Raw genomic sequence first — 27,429 nt, 5'->3', positions numbered from 1 at the left:
CCTTCCCTGATTTATAGCTAATAACTGTCCGTGAATGTAGCCAGAGAAGCTAACGGGAGCAGCCGGCCCGAGATACAGGAAGGACGCGGACATTCAGCTGAATCCTGACAGAGTTTGTGGGAAACTAGTGACCTCCTGGTTAAACACGTGTGACATCAGTGCTAACAGCTAGTTAGCATGGCTGCTCTTTCTTGACTGTTTCTGAAAAGTGCTGAAATATTTGGTTTTGGGAGAGATCACAGCGGATTCCTGGTTGGTACCTTTGGGTAAAACGGAGTTTTTCTCCTTTGTACTTTAAGATGAAATCGGAAGTACAGCAATCCACCCTCCAGACTGGAAAACGGCATCTGTTGAGCAGCTCAACCACAACATGGCCAGATTAGCCTGACAGGATTGCGTTATAAGTCCGCCTCGCTCCGGTTCTTCGGAATGCCATTGTGCCGCTACAATGGTTGAAGAGAAAGGCGCAGGAACACGTCTGAGCCTCTGTAATAAGCGGAGCGCTAACAGCAGGAAGGCGAGTGTGGATCAGGCTAAAAGGCGAGAGCGAGGCCGCCGCCGCCGCCGCCGCCGCCGCCGCCGCCACCACCGGGCGATCAAAGTGACAGAGATGCTGATATTATTCCGCTATTCCTTAATCTGGGAATCCCGACGTGGTACTGCTCTGATGCCGCCTGCCGCCCCAACTTTCACTTCCTATAATTCTTTTTCCAGGATTAATGACGTCTCCTCTCCGGCACATCCCGGTGTCGGGGCGACTGCCCCCCCCACTCAATCTTCCTCCCGCCCCCCCCTCGGAGAGGCTCCGTCCGCCGGCCTCCTGACAGCCACCCATCAACCTGGCTGCAATTTAAAAAGCCCTTCAACAGCTGCCATTCCGCAGGGCCGACTATCAGTTCAGCTGACAAAGCCCCCCCCCCCCAGCTACCCCCCCCCCCCCCCCCCAAATAGACTGAAGGTGAAAGACTATTTCTCACCGATCGGCTTGGCTGAGGACTTCCTGACATGTTGCAGCAAACATCTGGAATGCAGACGGGAATTCTTTGACAAACACGAGGCGGCGTGTGAAGCGTTGGGAGGAACATTTGCGGTTGCGTGGATTCATCAACCCCCCCCCCCCACACACACACACACACACACACTCACTCCCCCCCCCCCCTCCCCCCATGCTAACGTTGCATGCATTGCTTGACAAAATGTGCACGTTGCCTGAAACAATCAGGCGGACGCGGCTGAGGCTGGAGGCCGGGCAGCCTGCCGCCGCCGCCGCCCCCCCCCCACCATATGTCTTTGTCAGAACCATTTGCGGTGCACGGAACGAGGGATGAAATCAATCCAAGCGCCCCCCCCCCCCCCCTTGCTTCGACTCGAAATGGCGGCGAGAGTTGCCAGGCCGGGCCGCGTTGGCCAACAGTGACACTTGCAGACGGACCATCTGGACTCCAGCGCCCAGCAGTGGTTTCGGGGAAGAATGGGACGGCTGGACCTGGTTCTGGGTGAGAGATTGGGTCCGGTTCTGGACCAGGCTGCTGGACTCGGCTGTTTCAGGAGATCTGTTGCACTGCCTGAAGGAAAAGCTCCACCTGGAGCCGCGTCCCGCGTCCTCGCTGGGACCGGGCCAAAGCTTTTAGTCCGTTGTGTTGTGGCATCGGTTCTGCCTGCAGCCGCCAGACCAGGCGCACAAAAGCCGCAGCCGGTCCGGTGGCCCCCCCCATGTACCTGGGGGGCGCGCACGTTTCCGCGCGGGCCGAGGCACGCTAACTGTCAGGTCCATTAGCATGAGAGCGCGCCGCAGCTTCCAAACAGGAAAAGTGCCCTGAGCGGGCCGGCATCGCGGCGGGACATCGTCCCCGGTCCCATTCAGGGGGGGGTTAATGGAGCTGAAGTGGGTCAGCCCGAGCTGAGCCGAGGCTGGATGTCGCTAAGATGAAGCGATTGTCGCCACGTCGGGAGCGGCGCCGTCCCGGAAGCCTGGTGTTTCAGGAGTCCGTCGGCGGTTATGTGGTCGCGTCCCGCTGCGATTTTAACACCATCCCGCTAATGTGACAATAAGCCCGAGTTATTGGAACAAACCTTCTGTTGGAACGTTCGTTTAATTGGAATTGGGGAGAATCGAAAGCCATCAAATTTAATGAATTCGTTTTGTTGCTTTGTGGGAATGATGAAACGAAACTATCGAGGTGGGAGAGCTGCTACCAGGCGTCCGCATCAGTCGGCTAATAAGAATAAGAAAGTTTTGGGAGGGTTTTTGTTGTAACAGTGATTCTGGACTGGGTCCTTTCCTTTCCCGCCACCAGGGGGCGATGCTCTCACTTATCTACAGTCGAATAAAAGGGCCTTTTAATGTCAATATTTCTGAAAGTGGAACCTTTTTTTGGCTCTGAAACGAGAGGGTTCTGATCACACCTGCTTCTGATCCCGACCACAGGCGGCGGGTGCAGCAGAACCGGCGGTTCTCTGGTGGGAGCCCAGTTAATGGTGGAAGTGTCCTTCCCACGCCCTTCGGTAATAGCTAAGCATCATTAGCGCGAGGCTAAAGAGAGGGCTCGCTCATCCATATGTTCCAATAATTACCTCGCACTTCTGTCCGGTCACACGCAGGAAGGCCGCGCTCGAGTCGCGCGGCTACAGACAAAATGAGTGATGGGGGGGGGGGGCGACACAAATCTCTTTTCCCATCAAATCTGCCTTTTCTCCCTTTTTTTCCAAGTGAGCGTTGAAGCGGCTGAAGGTGAAAAGGTACAGATGTTCCGGTTTTATCAAAGCGGGCCTCAGCCTTAACACCTCGGATCACAATCCCGCCTTAATCAGCCCCCCCGCCCCCCCGACAGCCCCCACAAATCTATTTTCTGCTCGGCTAGCTTTATGAAACTGCCCCGATTCTGTCCGATTATTTCCCCCCGTGTCTTCGCACTGTTTAGTTTGAGGAGCAGACAACTGCAAACAAGCACCTGAGCCGTCAGAAACAGGCTACCGTCAAGTGCAATAATGCTACGGCGCCGCCGGAACCGCCGTTAGCTTATTTACCCAGGATGTACGGACGGGCTAATTAAACCTCCCTTCTTTACTTTCAGGCATCGAGTTTCCTGGATGGATCACCTGCAGCGCGTGGAGATCCAGTTCACCGTCCAGAGCCGTGGGTGGAGGTCAGTGCTTCTCCAGTACGTCACGGTTAGCGACGCGCAGTTATCTTGCTAGCTGAATTAGCTGTCAGTCGCCGAACCAGCCGGGAGGAGTTTGGCTACAGGTGCTAAATCGTCCTGTTTTCTGTGTGTTTGTGAGTTGAGTTAATCAGTTTTGTTGGCGCCACCTGCTGTTTGGGACTCTGAACGTCGCCTTATTGTTGCTAGCATTGCAGCTAGCAGCTCCGTGCTAGGATTGAACAGAAAAGCTCGGTAATATTTCAGCAGGACTTTGAACTTTATCACGTCAACTCCAACGAGTTTTACATTCTGGTTGGAAACATCTGGAGCATCAAACGGCTTCACAAAGTCACCGCCGCGGCGCCGGCAGCCAAACGGCTAAACGGTGTTTGGCCGGTGCGGCGACACGCGATGGGCTCAGCACAGCGCCGGTAGCTTCAGCTGTGTTGGCGTAACGGTCATTCAATACCGCGCACGTGTGATTAATGCAGATTGATGCGGCCTCTGTCTCCACGCCGGAGATTCATCGACGCCTCTTTAAGGTTTCAGAGAAGTTTGGACGAAGCGGTTTGACCCCAACAAATTGTGAAAAAGTTTATTAAAGTGGGTAAACTGAAGAGCCAAAATGGCCGCCATGTTTAAAACCTTACAGACTTCCTGTTGGGTTTAATGCTGTTTGGGGGGGGGGGGGGGGTGGCTTATATATTCATTAGTAAGAAAATGTGCTTTAATTTGAGTTGTATTGGCGTCTAATAACGATTATTTGCAACTTTTTTCTGAGAAATGTGGCGGTTTCGCTCAAAAATCCATCGCAGATGAGTTCTTTTTTGCTCTGTCGCTAACGCTAATGAAGAAACCCAAACGCAAATGGCTGGAGATGTGGGTAATTAATTAGATTTCCGCTGATAACTTGATCCAGGGTTGACAAAGTCGCTCCTCGGCACTGAAGCGGCTCCGCAGGAATAAACGTCCCGAGCACTTGAAGATAATTTCCCATTTATTCGGCACGCCGCGCAGACTTCCGCTCCGGCAGGTAATATCGTTCATCCCGATCTTAAATGAGCATATTTGCTTTGACGCTCCACATGTTACGAGGATCTGAACTGAGTCTGAGGTACGTGGACGCCGTCTGCTCACACGCGTCTGAGCGTTTCCTTTGAACGCAGCTCTCCGGCGGCTCTTTGATGCCTTCCTCCACTTCCTGTTCGCACCTGAATGAGAAATCTGTCGCAAAGCAACAAAAAAACCAGGTTGCCACGGCGTCTGGCTCGCCAATCTCCCCGGGAAAAAGAGCAATTAGCGCCTAAGCTGGCTTGTAAAATCAATTAAGGAATCGCAGCTCGTGTTCCAGGTGGGACGCTAGCTGGCGCACAGGTGATCCACGGGGCTTTAATCTTCACTTTGCTGCCTTTGAGGACGATCAAAGCGCGTTTCAGGTGCCGTCAGGTCCTGAGACTTATCAGATTTACCGGATGAATATTTTGACGTCCGATTAATTAGATTTTGCTTTGTCAGCACTAAATCTGTTCAGATGAGCCGGTTATTTAGGAGGAAAAAGCCTCGGCTGACTAAATTAATGAGATCGACATTTTCAATTATCCGCCGCCGCTCGCGTGCGCGGCAAAGGAACAGCTGTTAGCATCGGCGAGGAAGACGGAGAACAAAGGGGCCGGCAGCTGCCGCTCTGAAAGGCGGCGTGTTATTCTCCATCAATATCTCTGAGCAGCACGCCGCCGCCGCCGGAGCGGGGTTCCCGCAGGGGCGTCTAACGCGGTTGGATATGATGTCACAACGTAGCCGTGAAGCCGCCCAAAGGAGGCCGGCGCTTTGTGGAGCGTTGCAGACCGGAACCGAAGAGAAATAAACCGGCACGCCGTCGGAGAAACTTTCCGTGTGACGGAGGGATTTAAAGTTGAAATCCGCGACGTTCCCAGAGGAATATTGGATTTTTAGGGACGAGGTGACGTGAACGGCTGGATTGTGACTGAAAACACACCCACCAGAAATGGCCCATAGCAGCCTCTGCTGAGGGTTAGCTAACCATGCTAGCGTCACATGTTTTAGCCGGCGCATGAGGATCTAAAAGCTTCATATAACGAAGGGAACAAATCGGTCTGACTCAGCCAATCAGGGTGACTGAGGATCTCCGACTGTGACCCCTCGCTGGGTCACGCGGCTCGTTTCGACCTCGCCCGAGGTCGGCGGCGCTCCGCTCAGCTGGGAGCTGCAATTAGGCTCCCAGACCAGGAGGCGCAGCGGGTTAGTCAGCGGCCGAAGCTGCCCACCAGCGCTCAGGTAGCCGTTAGCTTCCCTGTAACCGCGGCAGATTTCACCTTGCCTGAGCGCAGCCACCAATGAGGAGAGGGAGGGGGGGTCATGTGACCCGCCTTTTATTCAACCTTTGTCGTCAGGGATAACAGGAGTTAGCACAGTTAGCACAGGTTATTTGTGAGTCAGCGCCAGTCCCGCTGCGGTGAAACGGCGCCGAGATTAGCCGGGTCGACGCCGATGTAGCCGCTTATGCTAAAGTCGCCCGCGACGACTGCCGGTATGCGGGTGTAGAAATCAACGAGGAGCCTCATAAATACCCCAACCGGCCCCCCCACGGTTGCAAAAACCAACCGAAATCAACTTTAGCACGCGCTGCCAACCGGCACAGCTGGAGCGCCGCGTCGCGAAGCCTCGGCGTTCGGGGCGGAGGAGAGGAAACAAAAGTAAAGTTGCGGCGAGCCACCCATGTGGAACGTGGCGAGCGCGGTAACGTGGCGCGGAGGAGGGAACGCCACTTGAGTAAATCAAGTGTTAAGGAACATCTGAGGCTGCGACAGGCTGCTAGCAGCAGATGCTCCTCCAGGTTCAAGCTCGAGTCCCGGCAGCACCTATTTATAACCCCTCACGTCGGGCTAAGCTAATTTCCCTTGATAGTTCCTGTTTTAGAAGACAAACTGAAGTGAGTCGAGGAAAACCGGCGTTCCGCACATATTTGTTCACGTTGATGCCGACTTCTCCTGGTGAGTGTTGGTGAAGCTCTGCCGGGGAAAAATGGGCTCTTAGCGGGGGGAAGCTAGCTCTTGTGGGGAAGAACATTCGACTTTTGATGCTTTTAATGGACTCAGGAGGCTAAATTGGCCCATTTTCTCAGTTAAAAGAGTTTTAGCCTGGCTCCGCCCACTCCGACCATCGCTAGCTTTGCTGTGCTTTAGCAGCGCCGCCATGATGGAACCGCTGCTCCTTTCGGTTTCGCAGCAACCGTCAGAGCCGTGACATTCTTCAATCCCTCACCTCGGCGCCGCCTCGTATAATCAGGAGTCGGCTGGTAATTATCAGCGCCGACGCGGCGTCTCCCCGCTCGGCCTGAATGGGGGGTATTTATACTTGAAATTAAGGTGTAATTAAAACAGGTCTGGTGCTTTAGGGGCTGCAGGTGATTACGCTCATTTGCATAGCACACCGAGTTCTCTTTAGAAACGCTGCCTTCGCCGTAGCGACTGCCGCTAACGTGTTTCCGGCACCTGCCGTTTCCGACAGATGAGATCCGAACTCGGCGGCGATTACGAGCGATAACACGTGACGGATGCGTTTTCCCTTTTGCCTCGAACCGAGCGCCGACTCGGTGCTCGGAACGCTAGAACTGGATCCGCGAGAGGTTGTAGCGGAAGTCCGACCGGTAGAGTAAACATTAGCATTCGGCTCATTTTTCACGGACGTAACATTTCCTAATTTGCTCCACCGGGCTTGTTTTGGAGCAAATGGGGGGATATTATCCGGGGTAAAGACCAAGGAGAAACTCATTACTCCCCACATTATCGCGCCAAAGCGAGGAGCAAAAATCCGGAAAAGGCGGCGTCTCATCCAGGAGCCCCGGTGGCGGCCGCGCCGCCGCGCCAGAGCCCGTTCCTGATATTTGGGATGTCATGACTGCTCCAGCTGTCACAGGCACAGCTGTTCACTTTCCCCTTCAGTGAGCAGAGCTGCCTTCGGCCCGCGGCGAGACGCCGCACGCACGCACGCGGGCGAGCGCGCACGGACACTGGCGAGGTGCGCTAGCAAGAAGCGCCTCTCACCGCAAGACGCCAACAATGGAAGCGGTTACAAGCTGCCAGGTCGTGGCGGCGCGGAGTTAAACTGATTTATTCCAGAATTCGCTGTGATCGGGGGAGCGTTTTTTCCGAAGTGATAGATGCACGTCGGCGGGAGTGTTGACGAGTGGAGCGGTCGCCGCGGGACAAGCTGCCGCTGATGCGAGCGCTCCCCGATGATTGATGCCTCGCCCCTCCGGCCTGGGCAAGCGTTTACTTTATCACAACCCCCCCCTCACGCCGCCGCCGTGTAGCTCCGGAGGTCCGGGCTCCTAAAAGGGCCGTATTGATTGCATACTGAAGCGGTCACTTATGATGAATGGACGCCGGCGGCGGCGGCGGCGTCACGGCTTTGTGATGGGTGAATTAATACGGCGATTAAATGAGAGGTCGCCGCGGTGTCGCCGTGTCAGCTTTGACAATCTGACCCCGGATCTGCTTCCATGGGCGAAGAGACACTTCATCATCTCCCACCTTTAGACTGTCTTTGACCTTTGACATTTCCATCCATCACGGAGGGTCGGTTTTATCCCAGCGCCGCCGCGGCCGAGGGACGGCGACTGAGAGGTGGAACATCGAGAATTCCCGCGTCACCGTTCCTGCCGACTCACTCGCAGCGGATTTGCGCTCGTTTGGGAAGCGGACGGTGCAACGTGTTCCCAACGTTCCCAGCGTTCCCGCCCACGGATCGAGACGACCAAGTGCTCCAGAGATGGAAAACGTCGACGCGAATCCACCAGAAACTGGAAATCAAAGCCCGGCTTTGATGCTTTGAAGTGCCGGAGCTGGAGGGGAAAACTCCCATTGATCTGCATGAACGTTTGGAACGTTTTGGAAGGAAAAAAAACCGTCGGCGCGGTTTGATGGCGGCCGATCGATGTCGGCGGCTCAATTGGTCTCCGTGCAGCTGTGAGCGGCGTCCATTACGACCCTCGCGTGCCGATCTGTCCTTTGTCAGAACGCACGCAGAGGCTTTTATGTCTTTATGTAATTTGTGCCTGTCGATGGCGCCCCAGAAACGTTTTAGCGTTAGCGGCGTGTCCCTCTTAACGCCACGGAGCGGGGGCACCAGCAGGGGGCGTCAGCGGGGGCATCAGCGGGGACACCAGCGGGGGGCACCAGCGGGGACACCAGCGGGGGCACCAGCGGGGGGGGGCGGGTGGCCCTGAGCTGTTGGGACGTGAACTGATTTGATTGTGGCGGCGCATTTGTCGGCCGCGTCGTCTAAGCGCTGTCCTAATTTAAAAGGACGGGTAATGGGGGGGGGCGCCTCGCCGTGGGGGGGGCGCTGCGTCCCAGCTGCAATTGATTCTCGCCGGTGTCTCTGCGGGCTCCTTTGGAACGACCCGGTCCTGCCCGGGGCAGCACTTACTCCACTTCTGCTGACCTCGTTGCCCCCCCCCCCCCCCCCCACCCAGCACAATTATGGCCCCCGTCCTCGTCATCACCGCTTTTCAATCCGGGGTCAAAACAACCGGCTGCGTTTTCTCCCTTTTCCCCACAAACCCTGAAGGCCCGCCCCCGGACGCGGTCATGTGACCTCTTTAGCGTCTGTTGTTTCACACCTGTGCTGCGTTCGGGCGCGTCTTTATTAGCCGGGAAAGTCGAGCTCCGCGTTTAACAAAGGAAGCGGAAACGGGAGCAAAGTTTCCGCGTGGCGTGCGATTGCGATTCAATTACTGTGGCGGCGAGGAGGCCCGGAATCTGCCGCAGAATGTCCCGTTCCGTCTGGCTGCTTTGGGTAATGGTGTTTTCTCTGCTCGGGAAATGAAATATAATATCATTAAACAGAGAGATGCGGAATGAAGTGCCGACAGATCCATCTCGGCTGCCTGCTCAATCTGTTCCCGGGTGCTGAGTGGCTTCCCGGTGACACATCCAGCCCATCACCGGAGCCACGCCGCTCACGGAAATCTGGGCGTTTGGCTCGTTCCGCGATCCAGAGATTTACGGTCGAGGGAACGTGGAGATGGGAACAAAGACGGGCAATTAAGGAAGCGTGGAGCGGTTTATTCCGGAGGATCCGTTGTCGGGGGGGCCGCAAATCCACAAATTAGACAGCAAATATGTTTAATTTACACCTGCGCCTACGGAAGCGTCCCGGAGTCTGGAGGCTCCGAGAGGGACCGGAGCTCCGGGGGGCATGAGGAGGAAGCGCTCCGACGCTGTCGTGCGTGTGTTGATTTAGCTGGGAAGGAAGCGCGCAGATGTCCGCCTGAACTCCTCGGAACGCCATCAAACATTCACCACTTCCACGTTGTCGTCCTTGTTTTTATCACCGACGCTCAGACGGGAAAAGGTCTGATGCAAACGTTGCGCGTTTAGCTCGCCGGCGCTCCGAGGCTCCACGCCGTCGTGGAAGTAAAGAGAGAGGGAAGTGGCGTCATCGCTCGGACGGAGAGGAGGGAAGTTGGGATGATTCTACATAAAATAGCAACGTAGGCGCCACCTGAGGCTAATGAGCCCTCCGTGTAGTTAGCGGTTAAGCTAGCAGTTGATAATGGCGGTTGGCAGACGTTAGCCAAGACGGAGAGGAAAACCAGCGAGGATTGTTAACGAGGTTCAGAGCTAGCGGGATTAAAATTTAAGCCTGGCGTGTGCTCGGTGTCAGTATGCTAATATTAGCAGGTTTAGTGCTGGAGACTGTATGACTGTAACCTGCCACCAGGGGGCGTGTAGTTGCCATCGAGGTTGGAACGTTCCTGGCGAAGACGTAAACTGGTCGTTTGCAGTTGTTTAAACCGGAACCACTTCATTTGCAGTTATCCCTGGCTAGCGTATGATGCTAAAGCTAAATGATGCGGGTTCATTGCATTTTTATATCATCTTGGAAGTTAAAGTAAACGCGGCCTGTAGCGATGACGCCGATCGGGGACAGAACTCCTGACTTTTCCGTCTTTAAAATTTCCTTATTTATCATTCTGCCGCTTCCGTGACGTCTCCCCGATAATTGGAAATGCAGCTTTTCATCCGGCGGATGTCAAAACATTTACACCTTGAGCCTTGTGCATCTGATAAGATTAGCTTTGTGCGATAGCGATCTCATCTTTGGCTCTTCCGGCAGATCTCCCGCGACAGCCGCGTCGGAAGAGAGCGCGACCTTCAGCTTCTGCCGCCTTTTAGGACTTAGGAAGTAAGAAAAGTTAGCCTGGATGTGAACCCCGGCTAAAAGTTGCTAACTCTAACGACGCAGTGGCGCTGGATTGTATCCACTTTGACTCCACGCCACTAACCTGAGCGGACGATTCCCTTTCAGGAGGGAAAAGGGCTCCGTCACACACAACAGGTCAAGGGAATCAAATGGCGGCGCGCTAATGCTTCCTGTGCCGACCCTTTCTTTAGCTTGATAAAGCGCATCGCCGCGCCGAAGAGAAAAGCCTTGCTTCATTTTCCAGAGCTCCCGTTCGCCTTTGTCGGCCTTATCTTCCATCCGCAGCGGCTGTTTGGTCCGACGCCGCCGCAATCCGACAAGTGGAAGATAAACTTGACAGATCAACTTTTTGGATAGGCGGCGAGGCCGTAAACAACCGCCTCTAATCTGATAATCCACCCGTGAAGGATCGGGCGCCGGGAGTATTATGGCGTTGTCACTCTTGCTTACGGGGTCGCACGGGTCGGACGTCCCCGGGCTAACGCCGCGGAGGTGTCGCGTCGCCTCAGGTGAGGCCGGCTGGCGAATATTAACCAGCGATTATTAAAGAAAGCACCGGAAGCTAGCGGGTCCGGCTCTGATTGGACCGGCCCTCGGCAGCTTCTCCGTGCAACTTTCTATCGGCTCAATTAAAAAGTGGTTTTCGTAAAGCCGGATGGACGCGGCGGCCGTCATTAGCGCGGCCCACATTGTCTCGCCCGGCTCCTTTCAGCGCCGCTCGCTCCAGACCCGGCTGGTATTAACCATCCAGGCAGCTCCTGCATATGCTCAGCGCTATCTCGCGCGGAGAGCCGGAGAGTCGGAGCAATTCAAACATTCTTCAAACTGCAATTTATTTTCCCTGAGTTGTAATTATGGTCTATTAAAATGCAAATGATGTCAACGGCAGAGCAGCGCTAATCACTCACTGTCTGTTTATGGGCGGCGCAGCCGTGTTGGAGAGACTCCGATGAGCCGGATCCTCCGATATTTCGGAACAGTCCAGATGAGATGCTAGCAGGGCGGCTCAGACAGACGCTCCTGCACTTACTGGTGCCACAAACCGGGACGCTTCGGACCTAAAGCTTGTGTTTCGGCTAAAGGGCGCTAGCTCCACGCGCGTCCTGCCGTGAGTGGGGCCGAGCGTCACTGGATTTGACAACGGAAACGCAGATGATCCCAGATCTACCTGATCCCTGATGGCCCGACAGGTCGTGTGTCAGGTTAGCATCGTTTCGACTCAGGTTAGCATCGTTCTGGTCATTTGGAAGAAAACCGGCAAACCCCCCCCCCCACCAATTCGGGATCATAAGCACCACGATGGGGATTTGTAATTCTCGAGAAAAGGGTAGAAAGCTCGTTATGTATGTTGTGTTTGTTTAATTAATGTCACGCATGACATCACGTCTTCAAAATAGGTGATATTTAGTGTTTAACAACACAGCTAACGAGCTGTAAACGGTCCGGGAGCCACAGGGTTGATGTATGGAATCATGGGTAATGATCACACGTCCATTCCAGAGAAGATCCACATGAAATAAACCGGGTCAAAAATATTCCGGTGTTTTATTCATGAGCGCCTCGCCGAGGGTGGAACGGATGCTCATGCATGCTAATCTACACGCGATTTCCTGCCGTGCGAGCGGGCGCGGGCGAGGCCGAACGCACCCAACGACCAAACAGACGAGCATGAATTACGCGTTGCTGTTAGCATCCCTTCCGCGCCTTCTCCCCTCCGCGATATTTTATGCTCCTCGCTCCCGTCGCCTTTTCCGCCGCGCGTTCCGCGGAGCCCAGCGGGAACGGAAGCTTATCTATATCGCTGTACGGCGTGACGGCAACCTTTTGTCGCCGTTATCGTGGGGTCGGAGTCCTGACGCGGCGTCGTTACGAGGGGAAAAACCTCGGAAGCGCTAGCACGGCGTCGCACCAGGTGATCAGGCGGGTTCGGCGGGCGGCGTTGGTGGAGTCCTCCGGCAATCACCGGTGAGAGGATTATAAATAACTCGTTCACCGGATCGATCCGCTCATCCTCCGGCGGCTCGGGCTCCAGCGGCCGCTTGGATTCTTTCTGCTTCCTCTCTGTTTGAGCACCGGGGCGGCGTTCCCCAGGGCGCCGTCTCCAGCCCGTTGATGAATACATCTCCCCCACTGAGAGTGTGGGTGTGTGTGTGTGTGGGGGGGGCATTGACTTTCCATTATGGAGATCAGCATATTGGAAACTGAATTTATCGGAGGTTTAAGCAACATAAGACTCGGCTTCAGAGGCCCCAAACAACGTTAGCACACAGGAAGATACTGACAGAACGCCCAAATAAGGATTTCACGTTTTGTACCAGAGATTAACGGTCGGTTTTCGGTAGATTAACGGTAGTTTACAAGATGACGTGCCCGGCTGGTAGCATCTCTTTGGGTAGTTGCTATTGGCAAAAGAGCAACATGCTAATCAAAGTTGTATGACGTTTATAGCGCTCATGAATGCGTTGTAACTGTGCTGGTTTTAGCTAACATCACATTTCCAGGTAGCGCTGTCGTGAGAGCAGGTTGGCGTTCGGCCTCAAACGAGCTGATTTTAATGGAGCCATTTTATTTACACGTAAATGCATCTTCAGGGTCGTGTAGCCAGCTAGTGTGTCACAAGTTTTACCGCTCAAGGTTCAGGAAGGTTGAGCAGAATAGCCCGCGCAGAGCTGTAAATTACATCAAGGTGAGCTAAAGTGTTTACCCCCATTAATTTAGTTTAGCTAAAGCCAGCCCGCTGACCCGTAAAATGAGCTAAGCTAATACTGACCTTAACATGGTCTTGTGCACATGGTGGTAATTGCCAAGGCTCCGAGATCAATCAATATCGACTTACCCCCCCACCCCCCACCGCCGCTGTTGCCGAAGCTGAATGTGTAAATTTGGGTTAATCCCCGATAGCTTAACCTTTAGCTAGTTAGCGTGTTCTCTTGTGCCAGAAGAGTTGGGTTGTTTGATTTGAGTCGCGGTTAAATTCCAGACGCGAACCAATGAAACACGCTAACACGCATCTTTTGGCACGCCTGCAGTAGCATTAGCTTCCTTTAGCGGCGCGTCGGGACCAGAAGGTTTGCTTTGCCTTTGATTTTTCAGGGTGCGCAGCAGGCGTTTCCATCTGCACTTGATAAATCTCGCAATCTTCTTTTTTGCCGCCACACCGAAGTAATTTATTTTCTATCACTCCGAGCTATATCTCCCAGTTAATATTTCATTTTTTTTCCATACACGCTGACAAAGGATGCCACGAGGGATGATAAGAAGTCTGAAACCTTTGCACTCTCTGGATCGACGATTTACCGTGAGAGTAAAAAAAAGGTGGAGAAAAAGACGCCTCAGACGGCGTCGATGTGGCGAGCTGGTGATTTAAAGCTAATTTATCTTTATAGTCGGTTGATCTTCGCTAATCTACTGTCACAACCCTCAATATTAAACATTCTTTCTGTTTTGGAAATATTTTCAGTACGTTTTTCACGTCTTGACTCGCGTTAAGTTAAGATCCGTATTCCCGCCACTAGGTGGCGCCACGTCTCACTGGAAAACGTCTCAATCGTGACCTCCGATAAAGGTCTGACTCCATCCTTCCTGTGCGACATGCCCGCTTTGATGCTGCCCGGGCGCTAGCTGATGGTGCTAACATTGTGCTCCGACGAAGCGGGAGCCGGATTCCACGTCCCTGGCGCGGCGGCGTCCTCCGGGCCACGGCGCTCGCTCCTAATTTGAATTTGATAAGACGTCTTTGGGAGCCGTCGCCGGGCCGGACGAGAGCCCACTGCTGGCTTAGCTGTGATGAGGTGTTGCTATCTAATATCTAAGGCAGATAAAAAGCCTTATTAGCCCCCCCGGTCTCACCAGAGTGGGGACTTATTACACGGAGGAGACGAGACAAACGCAGATGGCGTAATAAGACCGCCGCGAGGTTGGTTCCGCTCGTCCTTAAGCTTCCTGACGGGGTCAACTTAATTTTGCGTCTTAAATGCTGCGGCGTCGTGGACGCGGACGAGCTGATATTGTTCGAGAGATCTAATTCTGACTCTTACATTTCATAGACGGCAAACATCTGGGGGATTACGGCGTCGCCCGCCAGCGGCGCTCTGATAATCGCTTGTCGTTTCAGGAGTCGCGCGCCCTTCCTCGAATTCTAAAGGTCTTTGGTTCAATCAAATGTTTTGCCAGATTAGCCCTTTCAAGCGGCGTCTCCGTGTGGGCTGGAGTTTCATCTCCGCCTTCAGGCTTTTCACGGTAGAACAGCCAAAACGCGGCGAGCGGTCGCTAACTGCTAGCGGAGTCGCTGGATTTTAGCGGTCAGGGAGGAATCGACAGACTCCGAACTGGAAAACATCCGTCCAGGAATAAAGAGGATCCGACGTCGCGCTTCACCCTCTAGTGGTTGGCTGCCTCCTTTTCTGTCCTACTGTCCTGCTAGTGTTAGCCTACACGGTGTGGGTGGGCTAAGTAGCCCGCTGCTAATGTGCGAATGCTAAATGCCACTTGGAGTCACCGGTATCTGACCAGGAGGGGGCGTCCTCCGTGGGAAAGACACATTTTGTCGCTAAAACCAAATGCTAATTAGCTCCGAAACCTCTCAACATTTAAATGTTCGACGGAGCTTCAGACTGAGCAGCAGCATCGCTGCGGAACGTCCAGTCCAAAAAAGTCGGAAAACACCTTTGGGTTCCGGCTCCGTGTCCCATCGATTTCTCTTCACTCCGCGCGGCTCCGTCGGACGTTTAATTCCCTCCCCGGCGAAGTGATTACAGCCAAGCATTTAATTAAGCAATCACAGCGGCGCAATCGGGATGATTCAGCGCTGAAGCCGAGGCCAAGTTGGCAGCGTGGAAAAAGGGGGTCGAGCAGGCGTCGCCGCGCTGTTCTCGTCCCTGCTCCAGCGGCATTGTGGGAAAATCACAGCGTGCGTGTGCACGAAGCGGCGCTTCGAAACAGGTTTTCTGAGGCTTCATCTGAGGACCGGCGGACAGGAAACGGGCGCGCCCGCTCATGTAGCTCGGTCAGTTAGCTTAGCGCTCAACGTCTCGGGGGTCGGTGGCAGTTTACAGGCTGTTTTAACTCTTTCAGGACCTGTTTGATCAACATTTTAATGGCTTTTAATTAGAGAAAAACCAAACTGGCGCCTGCTGTTTTTGCATCATTCAAAACACAACAACAACAAAAAATCCCAAAAACCTGAACTCTGACATGCTAATCTGTGCACAGACGCTAATCAAAGTCATAAATTAATCCGGGCTGATAAGAGGCTCTGTTCAACAGGCCTGTGGGGGGGTCGATGCGGGGAAATGAAGAGGAACTGATTGCTCGCCGTGATTGTGCTGATTACATTTTAAATTTAAAACGTCCCCCCTCAGACGCTGACCCGAACGCCGACGCCGTGCACGTGGTCAGAGGCGTGTTTGAGACCGCCAGGCGAGCAAACACTTTCTGCGGGGGTTTGTCTTTCCGACGCTAAAGCTTAGCGTTGCTAACGTGCTCCCGACAGAAGGTTATGGACGTCTGTGCTGCAGACCGGCGCTAGCATGAAGCATGACGCGGCGTACGGCATTAGCATGAGCTAGCGTGAACCCTACCCCTGTGTAGGGAAGGAAGTCCAGCCTCTAATGTTTGACTTCCTGTCGCAGTTTTGAAAACTTTAAAGGGTCAGAGGCTCCTGGACCGTCGGGAGATCCAGGGAAACGTCTCGGAGGGGGCTGAGCGGCTCCGGCGGGGGACTGAGGGACCAGTCGCTCTGGGTCTCAACATGTCCGGGACATTTAAAGGGGTTTTTTTAGATGCTAAATGTCTCATTTCTACGCAGCTTGATGAGTTGAACCGCTGAGCTACTAGCTACACGCTAATCTGCTGCACCTATTTCACATCCTGCCGTCGTTTGATCCGAAGACGCCGCCGGGGGCTGTGGCGCTCCGCCTTCGACAGCTGTTGAGGGTCGTTTTCGCCGGCTGTGACGGAGCAGCGGTCCTACGGCAACGATCCGTCAGAGCCGCGGAAACCTGAGTGATGAATATTCATCAGCGGTTCTGCCGCCTGAACCTCGGCGCTCTGTCTTTTCCTGCTTTTTCCCTCTGACATTCAGGATTTCTTTATTTATCCCTCGGGGAAGGTGGTCTTAGACGCGGGGGGGGGGGGGGGGTGTGTGTTTTTGGGTGTATTTTCATAAATAAAATGGACTGAGCAGCAGAGATTCACCCCTGATCAGCCCCCCCCCCCCCCCACAAACGATGTAAAATATTCATTTACGAGACCGGGAAGAAGAGTAAAACCCTCGGAGAGGACCTACCTTAAGGTCGAAGGTGTGAAAGTCATGGAACATTCTCTCTCCTGAGACCTGTGACAGAGGGGGGGTGGGGGGGGGGGGGACACGTCACTCATGATTAGGACACAGTGCAATTACAGAGCAAGTTGCCTGACAGTGATTGATCAATGAGGAACTCCCTTAATGAAGACAAGGACTCCGGGGCTCCTGGGAGCAAACTGGCAGGGAGGAAGAGGAGCGGGAACGCTGTCCCGGACTGCCGAGGCCCCCCCCCGGGGATCATCCTGCGGGGGAAATAACTCGTACTGCACGCTTGGCTACCTCTCCTGCTCACATTCCAGAGCGGAATATTCTCTCCCGGCAGGACAGCCGAGTCACGGCTCCTGACTCCGTTTCTGAAGCTTCTGTTCTGGACGAATTTCATCCGAATCCTAATCCTCTTCCCCAATTTAAAGGCTGACGTTTCACCCCCCCCCCCCCCCCAAAATTAGCTGTCAGGACAGTCGACAGCATCCTGAAATCTTTTCAAGTCGGGCTTTGCTTTTCCTAACGTGGTGCCGAAGCTGCCGGTTAGCTTCCCAATCCTCCCAGTTCAACCCTCAGATCTCCACCCCGTCACGGAAGCACCGCAGGAGGAGGAATCGGGAGCGGTGCTCGCCGAACCCTTCCAGCCCGATCCGAACGGTGGGGGGAGACGCGCGGGAACAATGAGCAACATCATCAAAATGGTGACACGTTAGCCGTATTTCACCGACTCTGACCTCCTGACGCCGGCCCCTGTGGCTCGGAATGACCTTTTTGGTCTCTTCCCCCTTTGACTCCGCCCCCTAACGATTGGGCGTTAGCGATAAAACGGGTCCTTGGGAGCTGAAGAGCGGAACCATTTGGCTAACAGAGCTGCTGCCTCAGCACATGTTTAAATGCTCGGCTCTCACCTGGAATGGCCCACGAGAGGCCCGGAGAGGGTGGACGGCGAGGTGCCGGGCGCCGGCGAGGCCATTCATCACATTAATGAGTCGTGTCACTTTATTTAGAAAAGCAGGATTTTCCCTCCGGATCCAGCTCAGAATTCCGACGCTAATGTCAACGCGGCGCAAAGTTGAGAGAAAGAAAGTGGATTTTGCCGGTAGCCCGCTGAGCCCGGACACAGGTAGGCGCTGCTGGGTTGGCCCGGGCCTTTGCTAATTTGGCGCCGCGGCTAGCGCTTTGGCGAGCTTTGGGATGGTTCAATCATCAGAGCGGCTGCAGCGGAGCGTCCAAGCAGCTGTGGCTCAGTTACATCCCAGTTCCATCTGCACATTCCCAAAGCTCTGAAGCAACTTTGGAGGACACAGACCCACTTCCTGGACTTCCTGGCACCATCCTGGATGCAGACGCTGAGCAGGATTTTAGCCGCTTGGGCTCTTCTGCGATACTACCGTTTCAGGAGCGCCATCCCGATAACCCCCGGGAGGGCGGAAAGAGAGGAATCAGTTATTTATCCTTTTTTAATTGGAAGTGTCTGTCACAGGCCAGCAGACCCAGTCCTCCTCCAGACCATTATCTGTCTGCCTCCATCACCTGCCGGTAATTCAGGAGAATGACGCCGCCAGCGCCGATGCTAGCGGCTCAACGGCTGCGCGAAACAAAGGAAAAGGTGCTCATCACGTTGGCTCGGAATATTCAGGATCGATTGATTTGATTTGGTTTCCCTTGGTTCGCCGGATGTCCCCCTTAGGACCAGTTCCTCAGAGCTCTGGACCAGCGCTTTGCTAGCGCGCTAATCTGCCGGTCGTCCTGGTCGACACCGGAAAACCAGCGGCTCTGCTCTTCTATCACAATGTTCACGTCAGATTTTTGGATTTGGGGGAACGGGAGGGAACGGCTGACAAAAACCAGTCAAACTGAGATAAACTCTTAATGGCGGCAACCCTGCGGAGTTGATTAAACTGTCAACATTTCGTGTCACCAGGTAGCTACCGAGCTCCGTTATCCCCTTTTCGGGGGGTCTCGGTTGTGTTTCAGGACAGATTAAATTGGCAGGAGGTTCTTGAGTAGACCCCTGGGTTCCGCTCTTAATTGCTCCCCAGGGTCCCGGCAGACGGTTCTACCTGCTCTCCGGCCCGTCGGCGTGCTGTCATCGCCGCCGCGCTGCCTGTCTGGGCTCCTGAGTGACACGGCAGAGGCGCAGGATGAGTTCTGGCGAAGGGAAGGAGGAGCCCACTGGGACGCCGCCAGCCTGGTCGGCGCTATCGCGGCGTGACAGCGGCGACTGGCTGAGCTGGAGAACACTTGTGAGCCAGGCGGGGAGGGTGCTCATGTGTGCTCGTGTGTGTGTAAACACTCCCATCGCCGGCGAGCGTGTCGGATTTTCAATGAGGACCTCAAGTTTATTGGCGCGAAGGAGCCTGAACATCTCGCCGACCTCAGGATCTTCACGCGCCGCTGTCTTCAGCGTGCTATTGCTAACGGTGGCGGTGGAGTCGCTGCATCTGTCACGGCTAAAAGCAGACGGCGGTCGACCCCCACCGCCCTCGCCACCCCCCCCCCCCCCCCCCGTCTCCAGCGGCGTCCTTTGATGTGTCGAGGTGATGACGGCGCTCGCCACTTTTATTTCTCTGTCAGAGTTTAAAGGCTCGTTTGCGCCGTCTGCCAGCGGAGGTGACGGACGATTCGGGCGGTTCAGCGTTCCAGGGGGTCACTGAGACAAAGAGAGTGCGGCTGCCTCAAACCGCTAAAACCGCTCTTTTGGTGTCTTTGAAGGCCGGCGCCGCTGAAAGACGAAGACGCCGCGCTCGCGCTACGTCGCCACAGGGATTAGCTAACATTCTGGGCTGTTCCCAGCGATAGCGGGATGTGAGAAGGTTCTCTGAGAATGTGTCGTTTCTCGTGTGTTTGGGCCTCAATAATTCTCCCATCAGGATGATGAGGCAGGGGCAGTTAGCTAGCGCTAAGGGGCTACGTTTAGCGGGTGTCTTCAGCCCTTTTTAGGCTGATTTAACCCGAATATCTGAAGCAGCTCTGAGGTTTTCATGAGTTTGTTGGGCCGGAGGTGACCCGGCCGTACCTGCAGGCTAACGTTGGTGAGGCTAACGTTGGTGAGGCCGACCTGCAGGCTAACGTTGGTGAGGCTAACGTTGGTGAGGCCGACCTGCAGGCTAACGTTGGTGAGGCCGAGGCGATTCTGCTCTGATGGTGATTTGAGCGCCAACATTCCCAGGCAGGGATGTTTCGCGAGGGTTGATCCCGTCCCCTCACATCACCGTCAGAGCTCCCCACTTCAAGAAACTTCCCAGTAAAGTTAGCATCCGTCGGTGCGACGCGTCACAATTCCGGTGCTTTGATTGCGTCCGTGTTTTCACGTGCAGGGAGGCGGAAAGGGAAAGAGGAAAAGAGGGCTTCGTGTGTTGCTCAAGGTCCTTTCAGATACTCCCCTTCCCACATCTCCCTGCACAATTAATTTTATCTTTGGGATATTATCAAGAGGGCGCCCGGCGAAGCAGCATGACAGAGAAACGGCCCAGAAGCCCGCGGCCCTGGGTGGGAATTAATCTGTTTGACAAGATCTCTCACAACCGATTTGCCGGGCTTTCCTTCAGCCGGATGTTGCCACTATCCTGCACATCTGAGGGCTGAAGAGTTAGCATGTTTCGCACACAGTGAAGAGAGCAGCGCTGGGAAGTCGTGCACGTCCAGGTTCCAAGACGTTAGCTCGGTGATGCTACTATTTAGCAACAACAATAACAGCTACATCCCGCAACCGGCCCTCGAACCGCTGAAGTGTTGCTAGCGTTAGCTTTGAGCCGCCTGTGCAGCCTTTACTTGATTGACTTCCCTTTCCCAAGGCAAGCTTCCTAAAAATCCTCTCGTCCCGCTCCCAGAACCATCGGCACCAGCCGGACGCTTGACGCCTTATCTGGGAAGCAGGAAATTAATCAAAGTAATGATTGAATAATTATCTCAAGTGCCATTAATTACACATGCCAATGAACTCATCTTGAACAGCTGTCCTGACGCTGCCACTTAATCACTTGTGAGAATTACCAAACACAAGTGGAGGACGCCGAGTGCACGCGATGATCTCTGCAAAGAGCATTGTTTACAAACACTAATTAATATCGCACCGCGTTAGCGGGCTAAGCGACTGCGGCGCTCTGCTGTAATTGGGCCTGAGAGAGACGGTTCTGTTCCCCGGCGCCGCCTATCCAGACTGGAGACAGATCAGGAGCCCGGGGCCGCGTCCCAACACTCTTCAGACGTCTCGTACCCTTCACGATGTATCGGATCGTCATGACGACGACGCCGCCGCGCTAGTCTGGGGAGCATTGAGGTCATTTTGACATCTCGTAGACGGTTTTCGTGGTCCGCCGAGCCTGGCGGTCACATTAGGAGTCCAGGAAGTCGCTAACATAGCGGCTGTTACGGAGATTAGCATTGAGCTTCATCAGAATCCATCGGCTCTTGACTCACGTGCACGTTAATGGTGTAAATGCACAGAATTATGTTGTGATATTAGCAAGCACGTGTGCTCATTAGAGCTCTAAAATGGCATAAAACCATTTTAACAGTCTGAATATCACAGAGATAATGAGGATATTCATTACAATTCTAATTACATAATAGTGTAATATAATAGCGTAATTATGTCCTCTGTACTGTCGAAGGGAGATACTTTGATCACTGAAATAAGCTTCCCGACCGTCACATTTTAATGAAGAAAGGAATCGGCGTTACCCAGCTGAGGCGCCGTTTGGTGACAGGAAGTGAAAGTTTACAGAAGCGACTCAGTTTTTGGATTCTCTTGGTTAAATGGTCAATGTCTCATCACGTGTGAAGCCTTTAATCATCAAAGTCAGGAGTCTTTAATGTCTAGAATGCTTAGGAGCCGAGGAATTTGTAAGCTGTTAGATGTTAGCTTGCGGTTAATTGTGGTTTAATATGATTTCTTTGGTGATTTAAGGAAAGGAACATCTATGTAGAAGCCTTTAAACTACCTAAAGGTACGCTAGCATTAGCAGCATTAGCACCCTCTTTATCATCTGTTTACGCTTTCTGCCAGTTTTCTCCTGCCTGGACAACTTTTTTACAGCGTGGAGACATTGAACATTGTAAAACAGGTTAAAATCTTAAATTCGCACAAGCTAATTCGTGTACGGAGCAGACGGTTCCGGCCCTTTGATCCTGCCGTTATTTGTCCCAGCAGAGCCGCTTTGCTGGAATCGATTTTTCAGCGGTGTGATTGGTGTCGTGCCTGGTTTGGCTAAATCAGCCGTTCCGCTCCGAGCTACGCCGGCAAACAAAACAGGCATCTCTTAAGTCGACGCTAGGCGCTTCCGCGGACCAGAACTGTTGTCTAAACAGTGCTCGCCGCCGTGCACCCTGGGTATTTGCTTTTAGCGGCCTTGCTGTCCCTCTGACAGCATGAGCCGCTGCCAAACGCCGGCGTACATCAGCACTTTAACGTTTTTATCAGACTTTCAGCGTAATTGAAGCGCATTAGCGCAAAACGGGTTCACCCCCGATCACTCGGTCACGCTCGACGCGCATCGGTGAGACCCCGATTCACCGCTGGCAGCCAACCAGAGGAGCTTAATGCATTTTGGTTAACAGAAAAGTACAAGGTCAAAAGGTTAATATCTGCCGGCGACGACGATCCTCTCTGCTAGCGCAGCGGAGCGTCCCGCCCCTGCTCCGGTTTGCTCTCCCTCCATTGTGTTATTGCGCGCACGTGCACACGTGCACACGCGCACGCGCGCCGCTCTCCTCCCACCGGCGTTCGAGTGGCGGCACAGCCATCCATCTGAACCCCGCAGACCATGAAATGAGGTGAAGACGTACGGCTGTGAGTGACACGGGTGTGGGCGCCAAGAACATCGCAGCGAAGAAGGTCGGGTCCGCGGAAGCCGGCGCCGTCGCTGCGGAATGATGTTTCACGCGGCGTCCTGCGTGGTTTTATTCTTCTTCTCCCGTGAGCGAGCGGTCAGGACGGGGCATTAGCATACACGCCGGGGGAAGCTACGCATGAGGACTTTAGCGCTCGTTTTATAGCAGAAAACGTAAAAGTCGCTCAAGCGTCGCTGCGTGTTTATAGACACTTTCTTCTTTTTACTTCGGATCTATTCCGGAACTCCGGTCCAGGTTTTATTTTGTCCGGCTCCATGATTGTGACATTTGGGGCCACGTCGAGAGTTCACGTGCGTCGTAGTTCGGGTCCATGCTTTTGTTCCCGGTCCTTCTCAAGGTTTCTTCCTGTTAAAAGGGAATTTTTTCCTTGCCGCCGTTGGGGGTCCGATTCTGGGTTTCTGAAAAGTGCCTGAGACAGTTCTGGTTAGAAAAGACACTGTCTTCCCCGGACGAGCAGCTAACATGTCTGGAGCTGGGATCTAAGCCGGGTTTGTGCCTACGAAAAGGAGCTTTTACATGAGAAGTGGCCCATGATTTGAAAAATCAGATGAGAATTTACGACTTTGAACGCAGCATTAAGATTTTTCCAGTTGTGATTGTGGGAGAACCCAGACAACTAATGACCCAAGGACGTCGGTGTTAGCCGTACGTGGCCGCGACAGCCGGTCACAGGTGGCGTTAGCGTTAGCGTTAGCCTTCGCTCCCTTCATTTAAACTTCTCTTTTATTCATCACTCGACAAAGGAACCATCACCTCTCCTCACAGTGCTGCAGAGAAGGATTTTTCAAAGCAGCCACATGCGAACCGCTAACGCCATCGATTATTGCTATAATAGCTATTGACCTGTGCATCCACAGGGATCTGCTGACGCCCGCAGTCCTTGAAACCCGACTGACTTCAAACACGGAAAGTTTTTGGAGCGCTGGCCGTCTGTCCGGCAGGAAAAGACCAGAGACGGAGGGAATTAAATACGTGCCGGAGTTTGATTGATGGGTGCTGTTCAAGAACGAATTTCCCGGCTAATGATCCTTTTAGCTTTGAAATGCGTTTAATCGGAGTGCTAAACGAAGGCGACGCGCGCCCAAACACAACAGGTTTGACGGACTATTATAACCCCGCTTGATTAGTTTCGAACTTGTGATCGGATGCTAGCATACTGTAGCCGTAGCCGTGTGGGCCAAGAAACCCACCTCGCGTGTCGGCAGCGTGAACCATGGATGCAATACCCAAGTACTTCTGGGATGTCGGAAAGGTCAAGTGGTTTTCAGCACGCGTGTACGAGAAGTCCTGACGCAAGCTAATCCTTTTTTTTTTCTGTTGTTATTTGCATGCGGCGCGCTGCCTCAGCCGGCTCCCGTTGCCGGAGCGTTCCCGGGAAATGTCAGCGTCGTCATCCGGAAGGCAGGTGTTTCCTCTGCGTCTCACTGCCAAAGGGAAGGCGTTTTTTTCGGTAAACACTTCGTAACACCTCTGACGCCCGATGAGCAGCCGTTGGCTGAATCTTGGACTCAGGGGAGGAAGGCGGAGAGCGTCCTTTTCCTTCCCGCTCCTCGCTTGTCTCTGCTTTTAGCCGTGTAATCAAGTGCACTTTGCTGCCGTCACGTCAGGCCCGACTGTAATTTTAACTCCCGGTCGGTCGTTGAGTCGCGGCGTGGGGAGGGGGGGGCCACGTTGACAGACACGTCACAAGACGTTCCATCACTTTTCACTGCGGGTGGCCTGAAAATAGACCCGGCTTGTTTTCTTTTACTCCAAAATGTCTCCGATTTCCAACGTCTTTGGAATTTTTCTGGCATTTTTGCAGGACGCCCACGCAAAGGTGGTGCCACAATTGGAGGGCGCCGGACCCTATTGAAGCGGGTTGTCGAACGGGACCCTCGCAGGGTTACGTTGGGGCGTAAAAGCAGACGCAGTTTTCACGCCGCACTTCGGAATGATCGGACTGGCCGGGAGCCGACGAGTCCGACGAGTTTTCGGAAGAGAATCGAGTTGATTTCATTTTCTGGTCCATCAGAAATGAAGGGAGGATCCTGCTCGGTGTCTTTAATCGGGTTTTCAGGCTTTATTACCGGCTCCCATCACGCTCGACGTCAATGAGGAAACATTATTGCTCTTCGCTTGAACAGTTGGGAAAGAAAACGAGCTTCATTTGCTAAATAGTCTGTCGGAAGCAGAAGCGGAGAACTCACAAATGAGTCACTTCGGCATTCCGCATAAATGAGCTTTACTCTTTGAGCTTCCTTGTTTTTACAAGAACCGTCTGGAAAATACAAAGATTCTATCGACCTCCGTGAGGGACGAGGTCGTCCGGGCGACGCCGCCGCACCGGACCGTTGGAACCATTGCTGATAATTATTGATTCCGTTTCTCAAGTCTTGATCGAGAGTCACGAGCTTCCTGTTGGAGATTTATGGGTCAGATTTGGGGTTTGGATGTCGGATGTGTCCGTGAATCACTCCGAGCCAGAGTTGCTTGTTGAGGTGCTGGGCGCCGCGGCGGCAGGAGGCGCTTGGTTTGTGGCGCGTCTGTGGCTCAAAACTGCCAGATCAGCAAAAAATAACAGAACAGAGCTACACAGGTGTGACAGAGATGCAAACATGCTATACGCATCCGGGGAAGCTAACGGGCTAGCCTCTCCTGTGTCCAGTTTCCTCTGGAGCACATTACCCCCGGGGGTTGATGCGAATCCCTGCTGAAGATAGATGGGGGCCCGGTCTGGGGCCTGGTCTGGGGCCTGGTCTGGGGCCTGGTCAGGGGCCTGGTCAGGGGCCTGGTCAGGGGCCTGGTCTGGGGTCCAGTCGGGGGCCCGGAGAGAGAGGAGCGTTTACCTCTTTGTCTGCTTGTTTTTCTTCTTCCAATAATAACTTTCTGGCCAGTCCGCCGTCCTTCCTCAGGCAGGGATACAAGTGAAGCAGCCTTTATTGAGTCTGGAATCACCAACTGTGGAATTCCCAGAACAGGGATTTAACTGAGCCGCTATTCCGTTCTTGGTCCGTGTGACCACCAGATCTAATATTGCGCTGAAAGCCCGTAAGATGTCCAATAAACCGGCCCGAAAACAGTTTATTACACTCACATGTGGGTGTTGTGTTGTGGTTTTTCCAAACGTCACAACAAGCATCAGGACCTCACGCTAGCGTGAATGCTAACAATGCTAACACATGCGTTCTCCTCCCATTTTCCTTTTGTTTTGTCTTCCTGCTTTATATCCCCGTTTCCTCCATGTTGTTTCCACATCTTTGCCCCCCCACCACCACCACCCCGCCAGCAATCGCATGTCCAAAAACCCATTCCTGGCACTTCCCTCCACTTCATCCTTCTCCGATTTATTTCTCTCCATCTCTGCAGGCTGGTCAGCCCCCCCCCAGTGACAGTCTCATCACACTCCATCAATCAGGCTTGTGCGGCTCCTCCTCTGGTCCCATCACTGCCACTCACTCTGCTTCACTCTCTCAGTCACTTTAAAGAGCTTTCGGTTGCCAGATATGCCCCCCCCCATCCCCCATCAACCCCCCACCTGGGCTGATGCAGGTCAGCAGATGGAAGGAATCAGATTAGCGCTCAATTTTATTCCACTCGGCATTTTTAAAGGGGAGAGAAATCATTTTTCCCTCTTCGGTGGATCTTTAACGGTGGAAACGTGAACTCGCCTGTTTTTAATTTCAAAGTACAATTTCACGTTTTTTTTTTCTACATTGTGAATAAAATGGAGCCGCGGTTCCCAGTTTAACTATAACCTGTCGTCGACCTCTGAGATGCTAATAAAGACGATTATTTGGAATATCTGGAGTGTCTCCGGGTCTCACCTGCCGGAGGCCTCGTCCCAGCGGTGACGTCTCAGGAAAGAGAACTGGGAAAACAGAGAAAATTCCCAATCAAATGTTTCCATTTCTGTCCGTTAGCTTCCGTAGAAGCGAGTCTCTTCTGTTGACTCGACAATTACGCGGCAAAAAAAAAACACAACGGAGGGAATATTTGCTTGGAAAGTCAAATTCAGCTGAAGGAACAGAAAATTGCGCAGCTTAGCCTCGGTTATCGATCGGCTCTGTGAGTTATAATGAAAACAAGTGTAATTACATTTTCCTTTAAGTAGCACAACAAATTAGCTTGTGAGTTATTCTGGAGGGCAAAGATGGAGGGGGGGGGCAGTCGTAGATTTAATGTCCTGGGAAGATTTTCTCGGGCTATTTCCTTGCTAAATCCATTAGCTAATATTCTCGTAAATGATTAGCTCCTGATTTGAGCAACAAGGAGAAATGTGCTCTGGGTGGGAGCAACAAAACGAGCCCGTGGGGTCGGGTAAACATTTCAGGGTGAGCGTTAATTTCGCTCGTTATCTCTTGAAAACACGGTGGCGGCGGCTTTCTGGCGGTCGAATGAGGTGATTAGCGAGGATGATTATGATTGTTGTGATGACGCTGGAATTCAGTAAGTTTTCTTTGCCGCTTGGTTCGCTGGATGTCCCACACTGGCAACGCCACGGGCAACTTGACGAAAACGCGGTAAATGCTAGCTTACGCCGCGTCAGTTAGCTTTCGCCGCTGCTAATCTGAGACTTGAGCTTTATTGGGCACGTCTATGGGGACGTTATCAGAAGCGTAAAGCTCCTAAACTGTCCATGACACGCGAACTCCGATGCTAATGCGCGTGTTTGCTAGCTCCTTCCACCTGCGGGGGCCCTCCGACAGCTTCCTTATCATCTGCCTTCGCTCTCGCGCCACGTTCATGCTAATGAATCCGCAAATTGAATTGTAGAACAGAGAAATATTAGCCAGGCGGCCATTTGGATGCGGTCAGGAATACCCAATTAGCCCCCCCCCCCCCTGTAATTACTACATTATAACTAAGATAAGTGTTGAATGGACACAAATGCTTTGATGAGGTCCCTCCTGCAGCGGGGACGGGGGCGGG

At 53.5% G+C, this 27,429-nt stretch overlaps 1 protein-coding gene and 1 long non-coding RNA gene across 40 annotated transcripts in view; one reads left to right on the top strand and one right to left on the bottom strand.

The window, feature by feature from the left end:
* Positions 1-13,874, top strand: part of LOC115250746 (uncharacterized) — a 58,753-nt gene extending 44,879 nt beyond the window's left edge. Inside the window, exons 3-4 of the long non-coding RNA XR_003889329.1 lie at positions 3,075-3,146; positions 13,611-13,874. This is a non-coding gene — a long non-coding RNA (uncharacterized lncRNA). The remainder of the gene's footprint in view (positions 1-3,074; positions 3,147-13,610) is intronic.
* Positions 1-27,429, bottom strand: part of LOC101066428 (receptor-type tyrosine-protein phosphatase delta) — a 185,460-nt gene that overhangs the window by 88,834 nt on the left and 69,197 nt on the right. For all 39 annotated transcript variants that reach the window (XM_029840574.1, XM_029840580.1, XM_029840577.1 and 36 more), the window contains exons 7-8: positions 26,325-26,368; positions 16,660-16,707 (exon numbers count right to left, since the gene is read on the bottom strand). The gene's annotated coding sequence lies outside the window, so the exon portion shown is untranslated. The remainder of the gene's footprint in view (positions 1-16,659; positions 16,708-26,324; positions 26,369-27,429) is intronic.

The sequence above is a fragment of the Takifugu rubripes genome, chromosome 8 (genome assembly GCF_901000725.2).
Source record: "Takifugu rubripes chromosome 8, fTakRub1.2, whole genome shotgun sequence".
Lineage (NCBI taxonomy): Eukaryota > Metazoa > Chordata > Actinopteri > Tetraodontiformes > Tetraodontidae > Takifugu > Takifugu rubripes.
The sequence above is the reverse complement of the archived record's forward strand: the minus strand, read 5'-3'. Positions and strand labels throughout refer to the sequence as shown.